The sequence below is a fragment of the Poecile atricapillus genome, chromosome 6 (genome assembly GCF_030490865.1).
Source record: "Poecile atricapillus isolate bPoeAtr1 chromosome 6, bPoeAtr1.hap1, whole genome shotgun sequence".
In the NCBI taxonomy this organism is placed as follows: Eukaryota; Metazoa; Chordata; class Aves; order Passeriformes; family Paridae; genus Poecile; species Poecile atricapillus.
In genome coordinates, this window is record NC_081254.1 from 21,649,030 (window position 1) to 21,658,876 (window position 9,847).

Here is a 9,847-nt window from a genome sequence, read left to right on the forward strand (position 1 = left end):
ACTATTCAATGCAGCTTGCTTAGGACATTCTCCTGCCTCACTACAGGAATCATTTCAGCTATACTAATGAATAGCCTGCTTTCTGAGAATAAGGCTGTATAGGTATGTGCAATACTTATGATTAATATCTAATGTTACTATAAACTTAATTTCTCAATTTAAAAATCATGTTTGAGAAACATGAACGTTTCACTAAAATATGACTTTCTTTTTCATTGCTTCAGCTGAAAATCATTCAGAACTATTGAAACAGAATTTTTTTCTATTTTCATTGCATGATGCACTCCCACCATGGAGGTAATATGTGACTTCTCTGGACTGTATGTACACCCAAATGAAACTGGGTTCCCAGGAAACAGTGACACTGAACTTCAATATGAGTTAATAATAAAAGAGGAAGAACAGAAACAAAGGGAACCGACGGGGAGATGAGCAACAGACTTGCCTATTAAGAGGCCAGAAATCGCAAGTTTATAATCTGGGTTCTCTTCCCACCATAGGCAGGCATCAGCATTAGTTGTGGTTTCATCAGAGCAGACCTGCATTGTGATAGTACTTTACAGACTGCAGCCCAAGGAGGAGCAGAGAGGGCATGGAAAAAAAAAAAGAAACAAAAACAGAGAGAGGATTACAGCTAACATCTGGTACTATATTCATCCCAAGTAAATATGGCACGAATCTTCCCATCATCTCCAGATCAATATTCTCAACAATACTCATCGAATGATTTATTAAGAATCTGAAGTGAAAAGTTTAATCAGAGAAATGCTCCTGTGATGAGGCTTTAACAAATCACCACTCCTGGATGGAAAGAAATACATACCAGATTAGATTTTCCTTGTCCAAATGCACTCCTGAGATTCTTGGTGGCCATGGCTGCTTTAGACACTCAGAAGCCAGCTACACCATCCTACCTCAAAAGGAAAAAAACCACATCAGATTAAAGGAATCTGCACGTGTAATACACCCTCAACCAGCACTGTGGCATAATTTGCCGGGTATAGCTACATTTGTTATACCCAAAAATCATACCTCATGTTTAGTTGTAACAGCAATAGCCATAAAACCATAGCATCTATTTCTGAGTCACTTGTCTTGGGTAATTACTTTGCCAAGAACATGAGTCACCAAGTCAGAAATTAGAATATGACTCATTTTTAACTTTATACTAATATTATCCTTAAAAATAAAAAGGATTCCTCTCTTCCCCCCCAAAATTGTTAAATGTTTTGGTTCTTTTCATAATGCTACAATGTGCTTTATATAGAATATCTGAATCAAATGTTGAAATAATTATGTCCTTTTTATAATGCCTTTCACCCAGAAGGATCTCACAGTAATTTTTAAATGTGTGTGTGTTCTTCAGTGCATCACATATACAGTGAAGTGAGGCAGTATGACAGTACTTGGCAACACTATTCAAAGCACCTGATTGAAACAGCAATCAGATCCTATAATTTGTTTAAACAAGACAGGAAAATTCAGATGCGAAAAACTGAATTAGCAACAATGGAATTTCACTATTTATCTCTCATTTTTTGCAAAACAGGGTTTATTCTGACTACTGAGGATCAGATCAGCCAGTACTTAGTAGCATTCAACCTTTCAGTTTCTTCAGATTTCAGCTGTGAGAGTTTCAATAAGGAAGCCTGACCCATTTCAAAACTTTGCTTATCCTTGGCTGCAGCATGTTGTGACAACATCAGGCAGGGCAGCATCAAATTGAGAACAAGATGTTAAACTACCTTTGGAAATACTCTCTATTTCTGCAAGTCTGGATATGCTCAAAGGCTGCAATCCAGGCAGGCACCTGCACACTCAAGTCCTTGCTGAAGAACTGCCAAAGATGCAACTTTACAGTTTAGCCAACCCAAGACTGCCTAACACAAGAGAAACAGCCCTGCCCTCCTGTCCCACCAGCATTTCTGCCTGCTCTTCTGCTGCCCCAGCATTTGTTTGGCCACAGATCTACTGGCTGATTCGGCTAAAAATAATGGCATAAGAATGTGTCAAACAAAAAAGTTAGCTACTCATTAATCCATCCTTTGAGAAGCAACTGAGACTTCGTGAGTTTTCATAGCCTTTCATCTGCTGGTCCACTTTGACTGAAGGAGGCTGTGTTTCTCTTCAGGAGTGCAAGGACCACTGTAGACCAATTGCATGCCACAAATGCAGGCTCTTCTGTTCAGGACTATGATTTTGTTCTATGCAGGACAGATGTCTAGCATGTATTAAGCTCTCTGCCTTCTGTTTGTTTTTCCTCCAGGATGGCCAATGCTCAGCTGGTAATACAGTAAAATGTAAGCCCTGGCCATTTGCTATTGTCAAAGAATCACTATTTTTCAGTCCTTTAAAGGTATGTCACTGATTAAGAATTTTGTCTTCTGAATGTTAATTTCTTACCCTTTTATCATGCTGTAGGATAACCATGTCACCCAAACCTAGACATCAATTTTGATATCTACGCTAAGAGGCTACCAAAAAAAGCAAGGTTCCTCCAAAGGGTAATTTGGGTTACCATTACATAACTTAGCTGTACCATGTAGTTTAAGTCCACTTCAAGAACAAGAATTTAACATAGGCCTGAATCCATTCTGAGTGTTTCTCAGCACAGGTTGTACAGGAAGCTCAAGTTAAAACATCTGAAGGCCAGTGGTGTGACTTTCCCACTCCAATCACATCTTCACGTGAGATAGAGCAGAAGTCCTGAGTGCTCAAAGCCAGGATGACGTTCCAAGGAAAGGTATATAATGTCAGGGAATGGCAATAATTCCTGAGGTCAAGACAGATGGTTGACATTTGGCAAGAATAAAAGAAACTCTGTCTTGGGTGTCAGAGCCAGCAAGATGAGTAATACTACACTACAACATAGCCTGCTTCTTGGATTTAGCCCATGTTATTTAAGCTGTAAACTTCTTGCTCTTGATCCACTTCTTTTTGAGGCACCTTATATTTCTGAGACAAAAAACTGCCCAGTTCTCTGCCTTCTGCAGAGAACTTACAGCTGTTTGTACCCACACCCACCCCTTTACTCGAATTCTTTCAGCTTCTTCAGCTAAAAGCTATATATCTGATATATATTTAGAGGTATCTTGGCCAGTTTCCTTATTTCAGAATTGTATTACTCTAGGTACGTGTTGCATTCATGTTCCAATTTATTTACCTTGTTAAGCTTTTAATAAGAAGATAGAGTAACAATTGAGAATGTAACTTTTAACAGAATGACTTTGGTAAAATTTTCTGGGGCTGTTCTGAAGGTTCTGGGATCATTAGATAGTTATTTAGAGCCTGCACTTTACACAGCACTATTAAAAAAAACCCTTAACAATATTCTTCAAAAAGTAATACTCATGATTAAAGCTTGAATTTCTTACACCAGGAAGAATTTCCACAAGCAGCTTGGAAGATAAATAAAATTTCTGAAATCTCAATTGCAATAAAACTCAAACATATGTTTCATTTTAGGAAAAGCCAACCCTGAGATTTTACCTTCAAAATACTCTTTTTGGTATTTATACAGCTCAGCAGATGATTGAAAAAGAATCAATAACACATGGGGAGAAATAAAGTTTTACTTATAAGACTTGGAATGCACCTCCAGCCCTTAACCTGGAGCTAGCACACTGTCTGCAAATAAAATAGTTAACATCATGTATACAAAAAAGTGGCAATATATTTGGACTCAAATCTGGAAGATAAAGACATTATGCAGAACTTAGACACAGCTTTAGAAATAAAAAACAAAACAAAACAAAAAATAAACAAACAAAAAAAGCAGGAGGCATTTCAAGGAACCAAACAAAAGTTGGATGCAGAGTTCAAATACCATTCATGAAATATAAGCAGCATACATTAAAAAAAATCTCCTGAAACAGCCAGTGTTTCTGGACTGTATCTTCTGTATCAACAATACAACTCCATTTTTATGACAAAAGGTTATAAGAACTTGAAATCCACAGGAAAACTAAGATGCAAGATACAGACTATGGGAAAACAGTGCCAAAGCTCATCCTGATTTACTCTAAGTATGGTATTCAATTTATCATTCTACCTGTAGAGTCATTTCTAAGAGTATATCCTGAGGTATCAGTATAATGCTGACTAGGAGAAAAGAATATTAACCAATTATTCAATATCAGCCATCAGTCTTCTTTCTCGATGATTCTCTGTCAAGAGTTCCAATTATGTGATTACCAGTAACTCAAAAATGCCTTGTTTACAAAGGGTTGTGACCCTCAACTGGTCTACCTGGGCTAGTGCTCATTTACTGGGGCACAACACAAATGTCCCACAAACTGTATTTAGCTATGGAAAAGCCATCTATACACACTTGTTCCTAAAAATCACACAGCACACAATTTAAGAGTAGTCATCTTTTCTCACAAAAATACACAGAATTTCACAGAATAAAATTGGTGACTGTATATTTTATTAATTATGTTCTTATTTATTTTTCTATCACATATAATTATATTAACAATAGTTTTACTATTGAATACATGTATCTTAAACCCCTAAAAACTAACTACACCATTCACCATATGACTATTAGCCAGACAAAACAGCTGATACATTTACATGACAAATGCCTGTGTCACAATATGAAAACAGTTCTTACCATTTATGAGAAGTAGAAGTTTCTGATTTCAAAATGCAAGATCTGACCTTCAAAGCAATGATTAATTGTATTAAAGCATTGCAGAAAATAATTAAAAGTTTTTTGCTTCATTACAAGATTTAAAGGTTGGTTACAGCTGAAATAATCTCTTTAGTTCATCATAGAATTATGCAATACTTCAAAGAGGGACAGAAGGAATTCCAGAAGTTGGGGGGAGAAACAGGAAGACACAGCAATAGCTTTTTTAGTCTCAACTGCACCCTTTCCAAAGACAAAGTCTTGAATTATGTAAAACGAAAGAAATACATCTCAGAAAATGTATTTCAAATCTCCTCCTAAGACAACACGGCTCTTGCTGAAGAAGTAATACTCTATATGCCATGCATAGATTTTCACATGAAGCTTTAAAAATTATATAGTGAGCACATGTAGCACATTTTCATTACATAAAACACCAGCATGTGACTTCACTGCATCTTTGAGAAGCACAAGCATGACAGTTCCCAGAGGACAAGCATTAAGGCCTAAGTCCAGCACCAGGTGTTACAGGTGCCTCCAGCTGCCCATCAGTGATCCCTTCCTTCTTTTCCAGGCTCCTGAATGGCTCTCTCATGTTTGAATACACTCCTGAAGGCCACTTTTTGCGTGTGAGCCTGTAATTCATTTTCCAAACAATATTTTATATTCTTAAGGCTTCAAAGGAATAGCCTCACAACCATCTGTGAGTTCTTTCCAGAAGGTTTCTTCCTACCTCACCTGAAAACCCACAATTACTCAGTTAGCAAAATTTGCTATAAAACAGCAGCAGCATCTGCAGACAGAGGAGAGAAAACTCCTGCCTCCCTCAGAAATTGGGGCCTGATGCCTCAGCCAGCTGCTTTTTTTCGTCCAGCACCAAATATCTCCCTGCCCCTAAGCCACCTGTCATCCAGGGCAAAGCCTTCCAAACCAGGAAGCACCTATGAGACTGAAGAAGTACCTCATTGCTTAAAATAGATGATAAAGGGAAACATACCTACAGTGCTAAAGAAAAAAATGTGAATCAACAGCCTGTGAAGTTATGAGTTCATAAAATCTGCTGTACATGCATTAGAAGCCTGAAGGTAACTGACGAGAGTGCAGCAGAGGGTACAGGATCAAATTAAAGGAAGTGTGAAATGCATCTACCAGACTGTGCAAGTAACAGGATAAATGACACTGCCCTGAAAGATTGGAATTCAAAAGGGCTGGCATGTCAGACTACCAGGAGGATTACACAATGCACCACTTTCCTCCAAGACATATCTGTGACAAGAAACAGGAGTGCTCTTGCCAGTCAGCTCCAAATGACCCCTGCAGAAGGACTTGGCCTGCACCCAGGATGAATGGCAGTGCTGTCAGGGCATGGAGAAGCACAGCAGAACCAAGAGCGATTAGAGGAAACTCAAGTACTTGGTTAGTTCCCTGGGGAAGGTGAGCTGAGTACAAAGAAACTGAAGTCAGTTCTGGTTTGGCTGCTACTCAGATGTGCTGAAGGATGCTGGGGAGTGTTGACTGTCTCTAATTACTTCTGACAGCAATGTAAAAGCAAGCTGAGATATGCTGTCTCATAGGGCATCATCTCATCACTGTCATGAGGAGACTATCCACAAGTTTTGAATCCTGTCTCAAATACAAGGAACATAAATTTCTAAGGGTAATGGTAACAGTTCTAACAAGTCCCTTATAAAAATCTTTTTCTCTTGTGAGTGCCAAGCATGCTACATAAGTTAAAGAATTTGAAAAGAAACATAATCAAATTTCAGGGGTGAATGAATTACTGAATGCTATTTTAGCAGCAGATATTTTTGTTGCAATTGGTGTCCTTGCACAAACCATTTTAAGAACAGTAAAGATTTTGATAGAAAGCTGTAAAGCTTATTTACATAATAGGAGTTTCATCATCACCCACTCCAAAGCAGGCTGGATTGGTTATGCTGACCTAATGCTTTCTTTATCGTGGTTTGAGTGAGGCTGGGAACACATGTCAGATTGTGGTTTAGTTTGCCCTTTCAATATCCTGATGGGAGTCCTTTAAGATTCTAGTTTAATTTATGTAGCACGTGCAGTATCATAAAAACAGTTTCAGATACCTAAAATTCAAACAAAATCAAAATATTGCTTGTACTAGGAGCTTTGTGACACCCCAACTTAGCAAGAAAAAATTTCTACGACATAGACCCCAATGTTTTTAGCAATATACCTTGCAAAATATTCCAAGATCGTCAGTTTTCCTTTCCAACAAGTAGAAGACAACAACTTTCATGTTTTCTCGCAGGAGCTGATTTTTTCCCTTATTTTGAAACTCATTCTTAGTCCTCTCCCGATATGAAAAAGGTGATTTGGCATTAGGTAAGTTCAGTAGTTTGTATTCTGTTCAGGATAGAAACCAAAATAATTTTAAAAAGGTTAGCCAGAGTCTTACAGCATGATTTCAAGAACTTTTCAGTTTTGCTAGCAAACAGTTTCAAATTCAACATTGCATCATTTTCTGCTGTTGAAACAGACCAACTCTTACAACGTGGCCTACAATCAAACTGAAATATTTTACTATACCTCTTTTATTGGTATGATACAGCCTGTGCTTAAAGAAAGATAGAATTTAATGTTATAGAAAACCTCAGGAATGCAGATGATTTAAAATCTGTGTAGAATTATTCCTTTACAGAATTGCTTGCTTTCACTGGCAGCCTTTTCTTCAAATGAAGAACAAACATTTGGTGTTGGCAGATACTGACTGTCTTCAAGTTACCTGTCATTTTATTTCAATTCAAAACTGGCAGACATTCCTTATTAAGGTTGAAAGACTTTCTGTCCAATTCGAAAGAGAAACTCATGGTGATTTTTGTTACCAAATTCTGTACATTACTATACCCTGATATTCCAGATCTCACTGATCTCACTGGCATTATGACATTGTTTTGAAAATAAAGCCAAATAATTTCTCTCATTGCTGATTAAGAAATTAAATACCCACCATGCAAACCTGGCACTCAGCAACAATTTCGGCCTGGGGAAGGTTTTAAACAAAGGATCTATACTAAGCGTCTTCTACAGCTGTCATTTGTCAGGACTGGAACCCAGGGTAAGGCACAAACACATCCCGATCTTAAAACGGGAATTTCCCAATTCAGCTGATCCCGGCTCCGGTACAAGGCATCGAGAAAGTCACTGACATCTTCCCTCTCACCACCTGCAAACAGTGATCATCCTGTTTATAAACAGACAGCAAAAGGCCTGTAATTACCCAGAGCCCCGACAAGCTCGAACTTACACTCGTCCTTCTGCCGCACCTGAGAGAGGCGAAGTCCGGCCGCTGCAGGCAGCTGAGGGCAGGCCCGGCGGGGCCAGGGCGCCTTCCCGCGGCAGCGGAGGTCCTGCTCTCGCAGAGGGGCCGGGCGCTGGCGGCCCCGTGTGGCGCCGGCCCCGTGTGGCGGCGGCATCACAGACCCCACAAAGCCACAGACCCCACAGAGCCGCAACCTCCCCAAAGCCGCCTCGGGCTCTCCGACCCAGCGGAGCGCGGCCGCGTCCCGAGGGCAAACCGGGACAGGCAGCCCCGCCCCTCCGGGACTACACTTCCCGTCGGGCCCTGCGCCACAGTAGCGCTGTCCTCCCAGGAGGCTGCGCGGCGTCGTGCTCTGCCATTGGTCGGATTCGAAAAGAAGCCGCGGCCGGAGCGGAGTGCGAGCCCAGGAACGGCCGGGGCCGGGCAGGTGAGTGCGCATCGGGCCCGGGCTCTGTGGGGGCACCGGGCCTTCTCTGGCAGAAGGCTCGCTGTGGTTGTGATGCGGGGCTCGTGGGGCCAAGGAAGCGGTGTGGATGGTCTCTGTGGCGGAGGCCGCTCCACCTGGCTCATCGCGCTGCCGTCTCGGTTACGCGGGAAGGGCTGTGGGGTGTGAGGAGTTTTCGGTGGGGCCTGCAGGGCCTGGGTAACTCCTGCCCAGGGCTCTGCTGCCGCCAAAGCTGTGGCGGTTGTGTCTCGTAAGAACAGGCTAATAGTGTAAAACCTGGAAGTGAAAGGTTGAGATCTACAGAGAGGAAAGTTTCTATTTATTTTTTTTAGGTGTTAGGGCTTGTGTTTTAGCTTTTATGTAAGCTGCTAGCCTTACTGTGTGGTTTGGAGCTCTTTATCTTTTGTTGTGCTGCCTGGCAGCACCACGGGCTGCGTGTGTGCTGTGGCCGTGCTCTGCTGTGTGGGTCTCTGGGGATCCCCTTCTTTTAGGGTGTCTATAGCTCTAAATTCTATTGCCACGGTTAGCAGGCTTATAATAACGCATCCTGGGACACGAGTACTTTTTAGTGCCTGTAGCCGGGCAGTATAGTTGTTCACAACAAAATAACTTCACTATTTACAGAGCTGTGTGACTCCGCGTGGAGGCAGATAAACAGTCCGCATCTTGGGCTTTGCGCCCTATAATGGCTTGAATTTCACTGTTCTCACCTCTGGGCTGTGTGAATACTTATAGTTCTGGCTTTGTGTACACAGCTTAATGTTTGCCTTTTGCTTCTTAAGGAAAAAGATACAGAATGAGAGCATAATCTTGACAAATCACGCTTTAAGCTTAGCTTTAAAACAACTTAAATGTCAGCCATCTAACAAATGTTTCCGTTAAAGAACTGATAAGAGTTTTGCAGTGTGGCATTGTGTAGCTGATGAATAAGACTTCCAGATCGTGACGGCACAGGTATGTTTCTTTCCAACCGTAGCTTATGCACAAGTCAGTCTTTGTTCAAGCCACGATGATACTTCAGGCCAAGTTTTTCCTGGTTTTCATACAGATGCTAGGCCAAAAAAAAATTAGATTAGAAGAAACCAAAATAAACGTTAGTGCTTAGTTTATGTATTGCTTTATCTCATTTGCAGCCAGGTGAAATTTGTCGACCTGCTTAAAGTTGTGTCTGGCTTTGACAGCCTAGATAGGAAGACTGAGCCCTTACGTGTTTTGACACTGAAATACAGACATATCTCAGATTTTATGCTGGGAGAAATTGAAATGGGACTGCATTACAGGCAGGAGACCAACACTCCACCTGAGCAAAAGGGTTTTAACCCGTCCTACTCTGCCCATTTCTTTAATGAACACTGCAGTCTCTCTATCAGTATTTAGTAAAACAATTCTTATGTTTTGCTGTAGCCTAGACATGGCAATGCAGCACTAAAAGACCCTTGAGTTGTTGTGTCCAAAGCTTCAAAATGTAGGAAGTCTT

At 40.8% G+C, this 9,847-nt stretch overlaps 1 long non-coding RNA gene across 5 annotated transcripts; it reads right to left on the bottom strand.

Annotated features, from left to right (window-relative positions):
- Positions 1 to 299: 299 nt before the first annotated feature.
- On the bottom strand, positions 300 to 8,058 carry LOC131580495 (uncharacterized). Of its 5 annotated transcripts, none has more exons than XR_009277880.1 (5): positions 7,911 to 8,058; positions 6,840 to 7,009; positions 4,619 to 4,665; positions 824 to 910; positions 300 to 564 (listed from the first exon to the last, which is right to left on the bottom strand). It is a non-coding gene; the product is annotated as an uncharacterized LOC131580495 (long non-coding RNA). The 5 variants fall into 5 exon arrangements; XR_009277878.1 differs by having other exon boundaries at positions 4,619 to 6,259; XR_009277877.1 differs by having other exon boundaries at positions 4,619 to 6,263.
- Positions 8,059 to 9,847: the final 1,789 nt, after the last annotated feature.